This window comes from Eschrichtius robustus, chromosome 11 (genome assembly GCF_028021215.1).
Source record: "Eschrichtius robustus isolate mEscRob2 chromosome 11, mEscRob2.pri, whole genome shotgun sequence".
NCBI classification, from domain to species: domain Eukaryota; kingdom Metazoa; phylum Chordata; class Mammalia; order Artiodactyla; family Eschrichtiidae; genus Eschrichtius; species Eschrichtius robustus.
This window is the reverse complement of record NC_090834.1, coordinates 92734588-92753709: the sequence shown is the minus strand read 5'-3', so window position 1 is coordinate 92753709 and position 19122 is coordinate 92734588.

Genomic DNA, 19122 nt, shown 5'->3' with positions numbered 1-19122 from the left:
GACTTTTCTCCCTTGGGGAGAGAGTGAATGTATCCTGATGTGAGAGAAAGAATTTAGCTCTTTGGTACCCAGGTGCTATAGACTAAATATTTGTGTTCTCCCAAAATTCGTATGTTGAAACATAATCCCCAATGTGATAATATTTCGAGGTGGAACCTTTGGGAGGCAATGAGGTCATGAAGGTGGAGCTCTTATAAAAGAGACCCAGGAAACTTCCCTCATCTCTTCCACCAGGTGAGAACACAGAGAGAAGGCACCATCTACGAGGAAACGGGCCACCATTGTATACCGAGTCTACTAGCACCTTGATCTTGGACATCCCAACCTCCAGAACTGTGAGAAATAAATGTCTGTTGCTTAAGCCCCCAGTCTATGGTATTTTTGTTACAATGGTCTGAATGGACTAAGACACCAAGACAGTGAATATTGCAGAGATTAAGTATTCACCAAAATACTTTCCTTTTCCTTCTGAGCACAGTCTCTCTACCATTCCCAGCTTTGCTTGCAATTAGATGTGGCCACATGTCTGTTTACTAGAAGGTAGATATTAAGTGTTAGGTACCAGGCCTGACTCATGTAAAACTTTTGACACAAAATTCTTTTCAATATCTGCTTCCCTAAGAGCTGAATGTGTATAAACAAGATGAGTTTGGAAGCCATGTGTTTAAGACAGCAGAGGGTCCATGATCCTGGACCCTTAAGAGACTTGGTGGGGCTGATCTACTCCCCTCCTTTGTTTTTTTTTTTTTAATTGAAGTATAATTGCTTTACAATGTTGTGTTAGTTTCTTCTGTACAATGAAGTGAGTCAGCTATATGTATACCTATATCCCCTTCCTCTTGGACCTCCCTCCCCACCCCCATCCCACCCATCTAGGTCATCACAGAGCACCAAGCTGAACTTTCTATGCTTTATAGCATGTTCCCGCTAGCTCTCTATTTTACGCGTGGTAGTGTATATATGTCAATCCTAATCTCCCAATTCGTCCCACCCTCCCCTTCCCCTCTGTGGCCACATGTCCGTTCTCTATGTCTACATCTCTAGTCCTGCCCTGCAAATAGTTTCATCTGTACCATTTTTCTAGATTCCACATATATGCATTAATATATGATATTTGTTTTTCTCTTTTTGGCTTACTTCACTCTGTATGACAGACTCTAGGTCCATCCACATCTCTTTCAGACCTGATTGTAGTTTGATATGAATATAGATGCTGCTTAAATTAGACGGCTGCCATATTATATTTCTATTTACAGGTGGCCTTGCTGTTTAGTGTTAAAAAAAATCCCCTGTGGGTAGAAATTTGAGCATTATATCTGGTTATCATCTTACCTTGAAGAAAAGATGGCAAGAGGTATGGCTCTTCAACGATCAATGTGCTTTGGCGGACCATTTATCTTTATACATAGCTGGGAAAGAAAATAAGACTGAAGAATCAGTGAAAAGTAGGTGTATCTAGGGTAGCTCTGGGAATTGACACAGAGTGTAAGTGGACCCACTGCAGGAGAGGCTCTCATTTGTCCGGGAGACATATATGACTCAATTAGTGGAATCCAGCCAGTGTCTTTCCTCAGCAGCCCAATACTTTCAACATACTCATAAAATCTTGGAAGGAGGAAAAGAAGTGAAATCCGTAAATAGTATCTGGCTACAGCAGGCAGATGGATGGGTTTCAACATACATGACATTTTGCAGGACCAAATTTTTACAAATTACATGACTTGGTGATAGAATCTATTATGATCATCACCTGTGGTTCTTTAAAATGCACCAGTAGATCACAGGTATTTATTTCGACAGCCTTGAAATCAGATAAATCCCTCTAATAAACCCTTTCCTGTTTGGAACACATAGAGCAGATTCTGTTTTCTTAAATGATCCATGACTGATGTAGCATATCTTGTCATCCACATAGCACTTTTCCTATGGAGAGGTATATATCTTCTTTTTTAGGTTGTATTATATTTTTCCCACTTTATTTTACCCTCCCTCTACACAAATACACACACACACATGCAGGTACACAAATAAGTAACCCCTTTGAGGACAGGGACATTGTGCATCTAATTCATAACTTGATTGGTGACATTTAGAACAATGCTGGATACATAGTAGATACTCAAAATTATTGTTTGGCCAACTCATCATACACACACAAAAATGCCCCAAACAATAAAACAAACAACACACTACATATCTGTTAGATACCATTCAGTGGTAAGTCAAAATTTTTCAAACTGCATTTTAAAGCAAAGAAGTGGTTTACTTCTGAGACACATTTGATTTATTATAGTTTTCAAACTATATTTTAAATAAATGAGATGTTCGAAGTTGAAATCTGCAGGTCACTGTAATGATAAGCTCATTAAGGGGGTGGTATTTTCTTCTTTAATATTTATATTTTACTTATCTGTATTAAATAAATTGATTCTTGATATGGAATAATTCTTCCTTCAACTGCAAAATAATTCTGGAACCCTACTACAACTCTCAGTTTTTTTTTAGTTAATGGTGTTATGAGAATTTTATTATTAAAGATTGCAAGCTCCTCTTCACACTGTTTACTGATACTAAAATATACCAGCTATTCCCTGGGGGAAAAAAGTCCTAAAAGATAAAGTGTGCATGTCCTATGAGAAGAATAATAATATCCTATTAAATGGCATTTAAATATCTACCAACATCTGGATAGTCTACAGTTTCTCAATTCTCTTTATCCTGGGGAGTTTTAATACAATGATACACCTGTAACTCGGGCCAAAATACTTTTGTTTCTTAACCTACATGTTTGGCAGGGTATAGGTGTAAAAGGAGTGAGATAGGAATCAAGCCACCCATGTTTCTATTAGGACTTCTGGTTTTGAAACCGTGAAACTCAGATTGCACGAACTCAGATTACTCCAGGACTCGAACCCAGCCAAAACCCAGATTGGGACTTGAACCCAAGTTCTTTTAACTGAGATCACACACCTGGTATTAGGACTTAATGAAGCTCAGGTTCTTGATGTCTCATCGCAGGAAGAATTCACTGAGAGACAAAAGTGATAGGTAAGAAGTGGATTTATTTAGAGAGAAACACACTCCAGAGACAGAGAGTGTGGGCCATCTCAGAAGGCGAGAGTGGCACCAGGGTATGGTGTTGTCAGTTTTTATAGACGTGGGTAATTTCATAGGCTAATGAGTGGGAGAAGTATTCCAGCTATTTTGGGGAAGTGGTGCGGATTTCCAGGAATTGGGCCACCGCCCACTTTTTGACCTCTATGATCAGCCTTGGAACTGTCATGGCACCTGCGGGTGTGTCATTTAGCTTGCTGATGTGTTACAATGAGCGTATACTGAGGCTCAAGTTCTAGTGGAAGTCAACAGTCCGCTTTCTTGGACCTATTTTGTTCTAATCAGTTTATGTCGTGTCCTCGAATATGTCATTCTTTTAAAGGTTGTGCCCTGCCTCCTTCCCTTCTGTTTCAGTTTGACCTTGTAAATGTTGCCTGACCTCAGAAATACTTTTCTTGTGTGTAAAAAGAAAGGTTAGATATGATACTCATGGCCAGCTCTAGGCTTTAATATTTTCTGATAGTTTCTTTTTTTTTCTGATTCATTTACTTTGTGTAAGATTTAATAAAACTACAGCCCAAGACAATGATTTGGGATATCACTCTATATTTTCCAAAACCATGAGATTGAAATGTTTCCTGACAGTGCCCCTTTCACCAATGCATCATTTAGTCTTAATTCAGGTGGGTTTGGGTCAGTTAATGTTTTCACACACAAGGAACCAATTGATTAGTAGTCCCAGGAGGACAGTCAAATGGGCCATTTGACTCAGTAATTTTAGACTGATAAGAAGAACTTCCATCGCAGACGTATTATTTTCTTAGCAGATGACTCATGAAGAATGGGTGCTATATACATTACCTTCTCTTTATAAAAAGATAGAGTTATTAAGTGAAAATAATACATTCTTTAGTGTGAAAAATCTGATACAGATTCATTTGGTGAGGTTGGAGAAGTCCTGTGACTTTTCTGAATCCTAACCTCCCATTCAGCAAAACTGGATGCTCACAATATCAGTGATGGGGCGGGGTGACTGGTTCATTGCCTGGCATATAACAAAAAAGAAATTTTCTGGAAGTTGCTATTATTTGATGCAAAGGAAAAAATAGGAAGACATAAATAAAAGAAAATAAAGGAAGAAAAATAAGCATTTTTAAAATGGAATGCTTATCTTGGATATCTTGTGACCCATTCTGGAATAGACAACAGTGGACCCACTAAAGCATGGAGTGAGAGAAGGATAACTGCTCACTCTTCTTTTTCTAAAATTTTCACTAGTTAGCTTATGCCTAGTTTAAGCTAAGAATCAGTCTCCACTACACTTTCCTTTTTTTTTTAATGTCAGACAAAGTACAGAAGGGATTGTTGGTAGTGGCAAGAGGTCAAAATAATGTAATCTAATATGAGCTAGAACTTAGACTTCCTCCTGCGGAAGTGTAGCTTTCCTTTGCTAATGTTCTTTGACTTGATGAAAAATGCGAAACATACAACTTCAGGAAAGGTGGAGAAGACAGTGATGTGACTTCAAAGGGAACTCAAAAAAGGCATTTGTGATTGCGGCAGGCAATCGAGGAAACTCCCAACAAGGCCAGAATAAAAAAGAATTCGGGAAATGTACATGGGTTTTGATGTTGCACTCACTTTCCAGAAAGCCATTAAATGTTGGCTTTGTCAAAGGCAGAAATGAGAACAAATAAATACTTTATGTCAGACACCTTCAATTCCCAAAGCCAAAGCCAGTATTTTTACATTGGCTTATAACATAAACCAAGGAAAAGATGAGTCGGAAAAACGTTTTGTTGTTGTTCTGACTTGGGTGTGCCTCTTTAATGAATTGTATCTGAAAGGAAGAACAATATAAATGTCCACCCACCAGGCTCAGAAGACAGAGAATGAAACTCATTTATCTCAATTGCTGGATAAGCCGGAGATATTTTAGGCAGAAGTTATAAACTGATGGGATTTTTGTTTATCTGATGTGAATAATAAAAAGGAAAATACTGGATGTCAGATTTGCATACAGAAAGAAAATTACATTTGGTCATTGAAAAGATAGACTTCCTTGTGATGGCAGGTTTTTAAACAAAGATTTAAGGAAACATGACTCTTTTTTGTGAAATGAAGTAAACACTACTATTGCAGGTAAACAGTTTTTGAAACTAGCGGGGTGCTTCTTTTTCATTGTATGACAAGGATAGATGAAATAATTAGTTTAATTCAGGACAAGCTGCAATGATATAGCTTTTGAGCATTTGTTAGAGTTCAGACAGAAAATATTATGTAAAACTTACTGGTCCTTCAAATGTCACGTCCAATCACACTTACTCCTGAAACAACAATCTCTGTTAAAGAGGATGTTTCTCTCAAGGTGAGAAAGGACCTTTTTTGTTCAATGGTAAACAAGTACTGTTTTCTTTTAGAAACACCATGCCATTGATATAGTCCTTCGTTTGTAAAAGAAGATCCAGGGAGTGACTTTCTGCAAGATTTTCTATAAATAATATGACACCATGGTCAAATTATTTCAGAAAATATTGCATGTTGTACATCCTATTTGGAGAATCTCTAAGAGGTTTCATAGTATGCCTATTTAAGAGGCCATGTGAGTTATTTACCCAAAGAAGCTAGTTTAAAATATGTTTTTCTTATGTTCTGTTCATAGAACAATTTTAGCATAAACCCCTTTTATTTCAAAAAGTGTGATTAGGTGGAATTCGAAAGAATGCCTAAATAAACCTTGAATGGATTTGAACACAGAATGGAAAATCTCTTTCTTTAAAGCTACAAGAGTGAGTCAAGAACTGACACATGTACGATATGATGATGAAAGATACTGGAGATCAAAATAAGGAACTGAGATGATGAAATAAATGTCTTACCAACATTTTTTATTTATCTTTCTTGTCAGAAAGTCATTAGTGATTTCTATTTCTTTAGGGAATCTTTTTATTATAGCTAGGAAATATGACTGTTTGGAATATAGTAATTTTTCTGGAAGGATCATCCCTCAAAAGAGAGATTGGGATTAAATGTATAGAAAAAGTCTTTTTAAAAAGAGAAGCAAAATGGTTTGTAGGGGTTACAAAATGTGCGGGAGGGTTAAGATGAATTAAATTTTATATCTTTTAAGGAAATAATTAAATTTGAATTTATTTTGCAATGTAAGGTTGCCAAATCTTTATAGCCAGAAAATAAAACATCAAAGAACAAAATGATCCTTTTAAAAACAGAATTTATAGTTTTTGAAGAGGCACAGAAATTTTCAATAAATAAGATAAAAAATAAAAAGTGTATAATGAATACTTAATCATTCAATGTATTTTATGGTTGAACACTGATAGGTATTTGGAGGAAATTTTTGAAAGAAAAAATTGCTTTAAAAATTTAAGGCACTTACTAAGTGGAAATTATAGTCCATTAAACTGCAAGGTCTTTTTAAACTTATATTCTCATAAGGTTAATGAGATAGATTAAAACGTTAAAACTGAGGACTAAATATGAATATGGGTGAGGATGAATTCTTCATATTTATGCAGTATCCGTACTTAGCAATTGTTCTTGAACCTATACATGAATTAAATTATCACAATAATACTTTACATAATATATTGTAGATAGCATTTAAAATTTACAATTGATGAATCTGAGATTAAAGAATTTATTAGGTTGATTAAATTTGCATGATGTATCAGATAAGAGGCTAGATTGTGTTGCAGTAACTAATGGTCACAAAATGTGAGTGCTTAAAATAACTAACGCTTATTTCTTCTTTGAGTTACATACACATCTTGAGTTAGCTGAGATTCCGTACCGTCTTTACCTGGGATCCCACTCTAACAGAGCAACTTCTACATGGAAAAGGAAAAACACAAGATAGATACGTGCTACTCTTCAAGCTCCTGTCCAGAAATAACACCTGGCATCCCTGCCCATATTCCCCTAACTGTATCAATCGCATGACCGCTTTTGAGTTCTCTAGAGTCAAACTTTTAATCTCCTCTCAGACAGGGGCACTTCAGAAAGGAACCAAAGTACCTGATGTTGTGAACCATGAGTGTTGCCCACCATTCCAGTTCTAGCCACTGCAGTCCCTGACCTACAAGTTCACCCTGAGAGGAATTCAGGATGATGCATTCTGTGCTTTGGATATATGGACCACTAGATGGTTAACACGCATATCTAAGGAAGAATTTCAAGGACCCCAGGTTCTTACATCTTCCCAGACATAGAAAAGCACTAAAATCATTAACGGAGCTGTCTGATCCTCTTGTGTAGCAGTAACCTTTCACCTAGATCTTTTTTTTTCCCCCCACATGCTTATTGGAGTACAATTGCTTTAAAATATTGTGTTAGTTTCTGCTGTACAACAAAGTGAATCAGCTATATGTATACATATATCCCCATATCCCCTCCCTCTTGAGCCTCCCTCCCATCCTCCTTATCCCACCCCTCCAGGTCGTCACAAAGCATCGAGTTGATCGCCCTGTGCTAGGTAGCAACTTCCCACTAGCTATCTATTTTACATTTGGTAGTGTATATATGTCAATGCTACTCTCTCACTTTGTCCCAGCGTGCCCTTGCCCCAATGTGTCCTCAAGTCCGTTCTCTACGTCTGCATCTTTATTCCTGCCCTGCCACTAGGTTCATCGGTACTGTTTTTTTAGATTCCATATATATGTGTTAGCATACAGTATTTGTTTTTCTCTTTCTGACTTTCTTCACTATGTATGACAGACTCTAGGTCCATCCACCTCACTACAAATAACTCAATTTCGTTCCTTTTTATGGCTGAGTAATATTCCATTGTATATATGTGCCACATCTTTATCCATTCATCTGTCAGTGGACACTTAGATTGATTCCATGTCTTGGCTATTTTAAATAGTGCTGCAATGAACATTGTGGTACATGTATCCTTTTGAATTATGGTTTTCTCAGGGTATATGCCCAGTAGTGGGATTGCTGGGTCATATGGTAGTTCTATTTTTAGTTTTTTAAGGAACCTCCATACTGTTTCCATAGTGGCTGTATCAATTTACATTCCCACCAACAGTGCAAGAGGGTTCCCTTTTCTTCACACCCTCTCCAGCATTTGTTGTTTCTAGATTTTTTGATGATGGCCAGTGTGACCAGTATTCACCTAGATCTTGTCTGCATGTATTCCCCAACCAAAATTTATATATATCCTGGCTCCTCCCCTCTCTCTTCAGAGCAGTTCCTCAGAGCTATCTGAGAGGCTGTCTCCTGGTCTACAGTCCTCAGTAATACACTGAATAAACTCAACTCAAAAATCTTACGTTGTGTGTGTTTTTCCCCCCCGGTGGACAGTTAAACAAAAATCTAGCCAATATTTAGTAGTAGAAATAAGGTTAGAACAAAGGATAGTTGACAATTCAGAGTGTTTTGCTTCATTATACATCTATCTTACTGTTTAAAGTATATTATTGTATATTATTTGGTTTTAATAAAATATATTGGATATGTGCGATATGAATTAGAAACATACTGGTAAAGTGCACATCAATTTCATCCTACCAATTTCTTGCATTTGAAATGAAATGAGGAGGTTTCCATTTCCATTCACAAAAAATTATCTATAATGATAAGTGCCCTCCTGCTTTAACAAATAGAAAATTGGCAAAATATATTAAATAACTGTTCTTGGACATTAGATAACAGCCACAGTGTGAAAATAATCCGTAAAGGATAAGAAACAAACAAGGTGAGACTTTTCTCTAGTTTACTTCCTGAAAGCATTTTCCAGCTTCAGTAACACATGGGAAAGCCAAGCAAAGACCAGCAGTCTCACTGAGATAAGAAGACATAGGTAGGTCAGGGAGAACAAGCCAGGTAAAATATTTCAGAGAGGAGACTTTAATTGAAAATCAATACACACATGTGTGTCAGAAAGCACACAACCTGGATTAAAAAAAAAAAATCAAGAAATCACAAGCATAATCACAGAAGAGCTAAAAGATGAATAAATTCCAGAACTTAACACAACCCTGGGATCATTCAAGTTTCCTCTAGCAATACAGAACTAGAAAAATTGGACTTTAAAATTATACATACACAAATATATTCCAGTGTTTAAGGAAAATGTGAACACAAGAAGGAGCTAAATGGAATTTATTAAAACAGACCCAAACAGGATATCGAGAGATGAAAAATACCAAATTTAAAATAAAATATATGACAACTGAGATTAACAACTGATTAGAAACAACACAAGAAAAGATTAGTGAACTTGAATACATAGCAATAGAATTATTTAAAATGAAGTACAAAGACTGTGAAAAATTAAACTAAGTATCAATGAACGGTGAACCAATATTAATGGGACTAAAATATATGTAATTGGAGTGCCAGAAGTAAGAGAAAAAAATATATGAAATAATGGCAAAAAGACCTTTAAAAAAATTAATGCAGGAAAGAAGAAAGAAATAGAGCATACAGTATAATTAAATGAACAAATTAACTTTGATTTAAAGTGGTAAACTTCAACCAAAGCATATTGATAACAATGCACAATCTACCTATATGCTGTCTACAAGAAACTTAAAAATACACATGTAGGATAAGAGTAAAGTTGGAAGACATACCCTGCAAACATTACTTTTAATAAAAACTGGAGAGTCTATATTAATATTGAAGTAGACTTCAGAATAAGAGCACTTGTGAGTGGTAAAGAGGGACATTTTATAATGATAAAAAGAGTCAGTTAATCAAAGAACATTATAATTCTATAGGTGCATGCATGTAATAACAGAGCTTGAGTACATACGAAATAAAAAAAATGAAACTGAAGGAAGAAATGAGAAGCTAGGTAGAAAGGCAAAGAATTTAAAATAAAGATCATTAAAATACCCCCTGCAGGCACCAACTCTAGGATTATTTCTCTATTTTGATCCCCAGCCCTTCCATTGATAAAATCTTCTGGAAGCACCCCATCTAGTCCTCATATGTATAATAGGGAATTAAATGATAAAGCATTGTCCTTATTGGGATAGTTCTTTAAAGTATTAAAAGAGGGAGTTACAATTTCAGAAGTGTTAGAATTAGTAGTTAACAGAAGAGTTCCAAAGGATGAGAAATGTACGGGGTGGAAAGGAATTTGGTATCTACAACCCAGCTACGCCACCCCTACTATATATATTCTTTTTTCTATGGACAGCACTGTGGACTTGTGCATGATTTATTAAAATAGTAGTTTTCTTGGACATTTTAATTTTCTATAGCCCTTAATTCACATCTTGTTTACTGCCTCTGTTTTTCATGCTTCTCTTTCCCATTGGCTGTCTGAATGCAGACAATCCAGCAGAGGACTCCAAGACTCAAGGAGATAATGAAGTCAGAAGAAAGGAAAATGCAGGATCCCCGAATCACCACTTAAAATAAGGTGCCCAGGAGGTCCAATGGAATGGGCACACCAAATCGTTTGAGTGTGTGACTGAAAAAACAGGTTTCTATTGTGTTAAATTACAGAAATTTAGGCACATTAGTTGCAGCTCTCTAGACAACTGATTAATAAAAACAATTTGAAGTTAGGCAAGATATTTTACTCTGTTCTGGGTGCACAGTGCCTTAGTGCTACATATGAAACACTTCCATATGAATTGGCTTTCTGTGATGGAAATCCGGATCCCTGGTGTTTTGTTTTGTTTTGTTTTGCTTTTGTGACACTAGACTGTTAAACTGGATTCTTGCTCCTGATTACATTGGTTTTTATGACTTATTCAGGGGAATATTACCATCAAACTTTTTCATGACTTCGCATAACTGCAAAGTGACAACTTAATGGAAAATTGAAACCACAACTACCATTGCTAAGATTCCTCCACAACTTGGTAAAGAACAATGGATTTTCTTTCCAACTAGTTTTACAAGTTTATATTCAAACATTTTCTAATACAATGTTCACTTAGCTGGTTATACAGCCAATACTGCACGTCTATTCACATTATGAAATGAAATAGAGATCAGGAAAATTATTTATTGATAAACTCATTAACCCTTTTTTGATGCGATTTAATATAGACTGATATTCCACATAAGGTAACTATGGTTATTAAATCAAATACAGCATTACAAGTCTCCAGTGTAATTAAAAAATGAACCTGAGCTATTTTTTGTGTTTTCATCCTTCATATAACTATCAAATATAATGCTAGCCTGTTGGATTCAATTTAACTATAAAACTGTCATCACAAAAATGGCTATACTTACATTAAAACGATACTGTACTTTTGAAATAAACTGAAAATAAATTTACAAACGTGATTGAGGTAAAATTTTTTTAACCAAGAAGATTTTGTTTTTTAATTTTTGAGAGACTATGATACGCTGTTGTTAATCATGATTTGTTTCTTATACTGAAGCCAAATCTTCAGATACATGGTTGCAGATTTAATTGCATTTAAAAATTTAGTTATCTTCAGTATTTCATTAGAACAAATGTTTACTGAGCATTTACTACCAGTAGATCAGACAAAATATATGGTTACAGTAAAGAGAAAAATGATAATACTAATATGCTAGATTATTAATAATTGATATCTCCCTGGTTCTCTTTCTATGCCTTTTTTTTGTCTCTATTTGTTAGATATAAAATGGAATATGATGTGTGTGTTAGTATCTTGCACATAGTAATTTAAAGGATTGAGTAATTTCATTTTGAGGCATTCATATGTGTATGAATAGTAAATATCACATATAAGGAAAAAAGTCCTTTTTTTCAGTATATTAGAAGAATGATTCAAAAGAGAATTTTTTCATACATGCTCTAGAATGTGTTCATGCTCATTAAAAATAATATTTACATTTAACGTTTAAAAATCATTTTAGTTTTCAAAGAATTCTAGCAAGCAATTATAATTTTTCTGAAACATGAAACTGCTCATCTTTCTCTAGATTTTTTCAATACAAAATGATAAGATAAATGCCATTTTTAAAATTTTAAATAATTTTAAGGTATAAATTTGAACAGTTCTTTTAAGTGAAAACCAAACTTTTATTTTTCTCATACTAGAGTTCAGATAATCACTATTTAACACCTAAAGTTCTTGTTTTATTTGTTTTTTCTTTCTTCAGACAGTCTTGAGAACTTAATTCATTATATGTTTGGTTTACTAGATAAAGTAAATTACATTTTATCCAGGTTGATAAAATTTTGTGTTTTCATGTCTATTTTATTTCTTCATCACTACTATGAGTCCGTAAGTATGCACCATCACTGCTTAATAGAAGCAAGAACAAGTCACAAGTCAAGGCAAGGAAACTGCCCAATGACAGACAGCTAGGGTGTCTGAAGGTCTAGAGCAGACTGGCAAAATCATACCCAGCTTCTTAGATGAAGAGACTTTGGTGTCATATTATTTTTATAAAACCAAGGAAAATTCTTCTTTAGCATAAATACACACACACACACACACACACACACACACAGACAGACAAATATTCAGACCAAGTCTAATCATGTGCTCTCCTAAACTTCCTGGTTCCAGCCATTAGCTTCTCATAATAGGGTTTCAGCAGGAGCCTCTTCCCTGATCCCTCTGCTTCTCCTGTGTTCACCTTTGCCTTCCTGCAATAATTATCTACAGAGCAGCCATGAAGATCACCTTAAAATATAAGTGAAAACATCTCATGCTCATGCTCAAAATCTTCCATATTTTCATTTCACTGAAGATGAAGTCAAATTCCTTATAATGATCTACAGAGGCCCACTCGTTCTGTGCACCACCCTTTACCTCCCTTATTTTTCATCTTCTAACTTCATTCTGCTTCTGTCACACTTGCTTCCTTGCTATATGTGCAACATACCACATACTCACCTTGCCTCAGAGATAGTTCACAGGATTTTGTTTCAGGTTGGAATCCATATCCCCTATGTATCTGAACTTTGATCACTTCCATAAAGTCTTTGATCAAATAGCTCCTTCTTAATGAGATCCAACCTGCATACCTTACTGAAAATTACACCTGCACACAGCCAACCCTCCAGATCACTCTTACTTTACTGTAGTTCTTTTTCTTTCCTTTTTAATTAACAGGTTTATTGAAACATAATTAAAAACCATAAAATTCATCTGCTTTAAATTTGCAATTCAATGATTTTTAACATATCTACAGATTTTTGCAACCATAACCACAATCTAATTTTTTAAAATCTCTATATCCCTGTCCATTTACAATCATTTCCTATTCCCCTAGGCAACTTTTATACTTACCTATTTCTGTCTGTAGAGATTTGTCTTTTTGGACATTTCTTATAAGTGGTATCATAAAATACATGTTATTTTGTGTCTGGCTTCTTTTATCTAGCATGATGCTCTTATGTTTCATCCATGTTGTAGCATGTATCAGTAATTATTTCCTTTCTATTGGTGAATAGTATTCCATTGTATGTATATATTTCCTTTTGTTTATCCATTCAGTAGTTGATGGACATTTGGGTCGTTTCTAATGTATTGGCTATTATGAACAATGCTGCCATAAACATTCATGTGCAAGTTTTTGTGTGGACATATGTGTTCATTTTTCCCATACTCTAGTTTTACAGTATCCATGACCTTCTTACATGTCATAAATGTACTATTTATTCTGTTAATTACTTGCTGACATACACCAACAACTAGAATATAAATTCAAGGATTTCTGTTGTTTTTGTTGAGAGTGCCTAAAACAGCTCTTGGTAGATGGTAAGAATTCAAAATGTTTGTTGCATGAATGAAGCAATGTTTACATGTAGAGTGTATATTTCTGTTTCTAGACATATATTTTTAAGCAGTGTATTTCTTCATGCTTCCACTTTTTCATCAAATATGTATTTAGCCTCTTCTATGCTGTAGGAATATGTTAGGATTAATATGTATAAAAATGGGTGGGAAGGGAATGAAATAACTTTCAAATGATAAAAAAGAACTGAGGTAGTAGAACAGACCCCCAAAGATATCCACACACGAATTCCCAGAACTTGTGAATATGTTAGGTTACATGGCAAGGGTGAATTAAGGTTACAGATGGAGTTAAGGTTGCTAATCAACTGACCTGAAAATAAGGAAGATATATTTGGTTATCCAGATGGGGTCAAAAACATAATCACAAAAGTACTGAGTGAGAGTAGGAAATGGAGGGTAGAAACAGAGCGTTGGAGTGATGTGATATGAGAAAAATTCAATCTACCATTGCTGGCTTTGAAGATGAAAGGATCCAGGGAATATGGGCAGCCTAGAAGCTGGTAAAGGCAAGAACATAGATTCTCCCCTAGAGCTACCAGAAAGGAGTGCAGCCCAGCTGATCCCTTCATTTTAGCCTGACCCATTTCAGACTTCTGATCTCTAGAACTGTAAGATAATTATTTGCATTGTATTAAGCTACCAAGTTTGTGGTAGAGCAGCAAAAGAAAGCTAATAGAGGAACCATATGTACTAACTACACAGGCAGGTAAGAGAAGGGGCCTAAATCCCCATTATGTTAATAAATGGTTGCTCTTGTGTGTACTATACTCAGCCCAAAGTAAATTTTCAAAGAAGTAGGAGTCACGGTCTCTGCTCTTGAGGAAAAAAAGTTTACAAACTAGTCAGATTTTCCAATGGGAAAACACGACCATATGGCAAAGATGTTAGAAGCACAAAATTGTGCCAACAGGATAATCAACTATCATTTACATGGCCAGCCATCCCAGAGAACTGGCAAGCGAGGAGCCTCACTGCAGCAGCTGTTTCCATGGCCCCAAATCCTACGATAGTGACTGAAAAAGAAACAAAACAAACAAGCAAATAGAAACCCTCTGACATGTTGAACTTGTGAAACTGAGAGGCAGCATGGTGTAATCAAAGGGAGTATGGAGCTACCTTAGACCATCTAGATACCGATCTCAATTCTACCCCACAATAGGCTTGTGACCTTTGGGTGATTTACCTACGCATCATCTCCTTCCTTATCTCTAAAATGGAGTTGGACCCTTCCAGCTATTCTCTGGGAACTGGTGGGATCACTTCCAAAATAAGCCAGATATTCTTTCTTTATTCATTTTTTTTTAATAAAACAGATATAATTAAGGACAACGTTAGTACCAGGAAAAAGTTTGTGTAAAATTTACTTAGCAATATTCAAAAAATAATTATTATCTACCCATTTTTTGCCAGACTGTCTCACGCCCTTATAAATACATTAACACCTTCTCATTTATACACAAAGCACATAATATAATTTATTTAGAAAATATGTAAATTTATATAGAGTACATATAGAGAAAGAACATATTTAATGAAGCATAAAAGTTTTATAACTAAGCCAGTGTATTTTGGAGGTTCTGAATACATAACTGAAAGAATAAAATAAATTTTGATGTTGCCACGTGATATATGTATATATATATATATATATCTCTTATAGGAAATTATATCAAATGATTATGGAGGCTGAGAAATCCCAAGGTCTACAGTCAGTAAGCTGGACACCCAGGAAAGCTGATGGTGTATTTCCAGTCTGAGTCCAAAAGAAGGAAAAGAATAGTGCTCCAGATCAAGGCAGTCAGGCAGGAAAATTCTCTCTTACTTGGGGATCCATTAGTGACCAAAAGCTGTTAATTTCATGGAATTCCCTAGAGGTCTCAGGAATACCTAGGAGAGAACTATCCATGCCACAATAATCCACTTGCAATATTAACCCAAACTCTGGGGGCAGTTATCCACAGTTATGAAAAACATTTTACCTTATCAGGTAAACCAGAGAGTGGGATGGGGGGAAGGTTTGATAAGAGATATAGTACCTAAACAGTCTATGTAAAAATCATATGTAGCTTGAAAAATATAAAAGTATATAAATGATGTACTTCTAAAGGAGAAGAAATGAGACTATGCCATAATAAGCAACTTCAGGTCATCAAAAACTATAACAACTTTTACAAGTAGCAATAAAATATTTTTAAGAAGAAATACTTTTTAAAATAAGTAAGCATTTACTCTTATGTATCTCTATAAATATATGCACATATTTAAGCAAAAATATGAGTCTTTTATTCAGATATTATTTTGGTTACTTTTAATTATTACTCTCAAATATTTCTTAAGACTTTATGATCTTTCCTGGTAAAGTCAATTTTTTTCAAAATTATAAAAAGTAGTTTTGACAACATGAATGAATTAAAACTAGCCATTGCTTTCCTTTCAATAGAGTTTTAAAATACCAGTCAGTTACAGAATATGTTCTCTTATCTTCTGAATAGATTTTTAAAAACGTAAGTCGGCAGTAGTATGTATAATTTAGCTAAAGCAACTAGGAAAAAAATGAAGATATATTTATGCAAATTAAATAAAATAATAGCAAGTACCCCAAATATCCATATTTCAAAGGCTCCCCAGTAACAGTTTTTATTCTAATAAGTATGAAAGATTATTATCTTAAATAAATAACATTTATTAAAAACTGTCATGTACTCTACCTCATTATTTGTATATTATTTCATTTAATTATCGCAGAAACCCTATTGTTTAAATACATTATCATATTTGTAAAGTTATACACTTATAAGAGCTTAAGTATCTGGTGACAGAAACAGGAGTGCAAACTCAGAGCTGTCTTACTACTAATCTATAGTCTTAAAAATTCACTCTAAATTTTCAAGTGATGTAATTTAAAAGTCTCATTTTCTCATCAGTAAAACTGGAGTAATGATAATGGACTCAGGCATGCGTATGTGTAGGTATATGTGTGCGGTGAACAAGTTATATAATAAGATAAAATATTATATGAAACTCCTTAATTCAGTTTCAGCCACAGACAAGGTACCACCACTGGCATCTCACTAGAAGATCTTAGACAAACACTACCCATCTGGGTCTCAAGTTTATTATCTCCAGAATGAGAGAAATACACACTTTGCTATGTTGAAATAAGGAGTCTTGTCATAATGTATATGAAAGCTCCTCATGATGTATAATGTGTATATGTATATATACATACAATATATGTATAATCAATGTGACAGCCCTTTACTGAAGTCCTTTATAGTTTTCAGTTTATACAGCAGTCTAAATGTGTTTACTAGTAGTATAAATAATCCTTCACGTTCCATATTATATCTCCTAAATAGACATCAAACATTGAGCTCCTATACATTAAACTAGCTTTCCTGTTTTTTTTTTTTAATGGTACTTCTAGAATAATTTTTTTTTAAATGAAGGAGATGATAGTATCCCTCCTTTCTAGCTGTGAACTGTAGCTCAATGACTCTAGTGTGTATTATTTCCAACTACTCTCCTCAACTTCTTTTAAAAATATATATTTTTAAATAAGCAGTACTCTGTTCCTATAAGACTATAAAGTAAAGCTATCTATCCCAGCAATACTTGGGCATTTTTTGTTTTGGTTTTCAAATTGATGGTTTGAATATTTTAATCTTTATTATCGAAGACAGTAACTTCAGGGTTACGAAAATATTATTGACCTGATTCCAATCCAATTAGATACCACTCAACATTGAATCTTTAAAAACATGTAATATCTTTTGGCTAATATTGGGTACTGGGTTCACACAGCCAAATCAGCTTCCCTCATGACAAATAGGAGATCAAATATTATGGTCAGGGATTAGATAAGAGAGAATATGAAGTAGTAAGTACTACACATAAATATACAAGATGAATAGTCATTAAGGTAAAATAATCAATATGTTTAGATTAAGGATTTTGGATCTTCAGAAAAGACACAAATAAAGTTAGTACTTTCTGAGATACAGTTGGGTTAAACATTAGAATAATTCCTATCTAAAGATTAAGTTTAAATTTTTTTAGCAAAAACTGCTAAGGAAAAACATTACAAAGCTGCTTTATGCTTTAAGTAGAATAACCCTCTTAGATACCAAACAGGGCTCTTGCTCCTAACTTACGAGTGCATTGTTAAAGCTCCAAACTAAAACAACTCCATGTCCATGAGAATCCAGGGAAATTGGCATTTAAAAATGTTTTCTATCATTCTCCAAGTAACGACGACACCTTAAATACCAAGCACTGTTTATTTGTACTTCTTGACATTTCATGTACATCGCACACTTATTAAATGCACTTTAAGCTAAGTCGCTTTTCCCAAGCATATTTTATTAAAGTATACCACGCATAAAAAGAACACTAAACTTAAATGTACATACCCATAAATTATCAAAACATGGATGCTTATGAAAGAAGAGGACAATAAATAAAACACCTGATGCCCCTGGTTCTCCCTTAATCACACTCCCCTCCTTCTCCCCATAGGTACAGAATACCATATATTTTAACACTGTAGATTAATTGGTATTTAATAAACACTTATATAGAAGGATCCATATATAAATATATTTGTATATATTTAATTATATTTATGTTTCTTTTTTCCTTATTTGTCTTTTTAGAAATAGTGTTTTGCTGTACAATTCTCTTCTCTGTTATGTTTTTCTCTCAGGTACACACAAAGAGTAAAACTGCTAAAATGTAAGATATGCATGTATTCAAATACAATGGATGATTCCAAAATGTTCTGCAAAGTGTTGGTAGTAACGCTTTCAGCATTTTTACTAGCCAACACTTTAGGTAGACAAATAATCAGCTATAGCATATTAAGATACATTTTTAAACTTTTAAAAATTATTGAAATATAATTGACATTAGTTTCAGGTATACTACATAATGATTTGACATTTGCATACAATATGAAATGATAACCACAATTAGTCTAGTAACCATCTGTCCCCATACAAAGTTATAATATTATTGACTACATTCCTTATGCTGTATATTACATCCCTATGGCTTATTTATTTTATAACTGCAGGTCTGTACCTTTTAATCCCCTTCACCTCATTTTCCCATTCCCCTATCCCCTCCCTTTTGGCAACCACCCTCTTTGTTCCCTGCACCTATGAGTCTGTCTTCATTCTGTTTGTTCTGTTTTGTTTTTTGTATTCCACATATAAGTGAGATCATGCAGTATTCGTCCCTGCCCCGCCAACTGCTTGGCCTGAGTCATCCCAGTACTTGTGGAGACCGGCTGGTGGGCGAGGCCATTTTCCAGCACTAATAAGCTAGA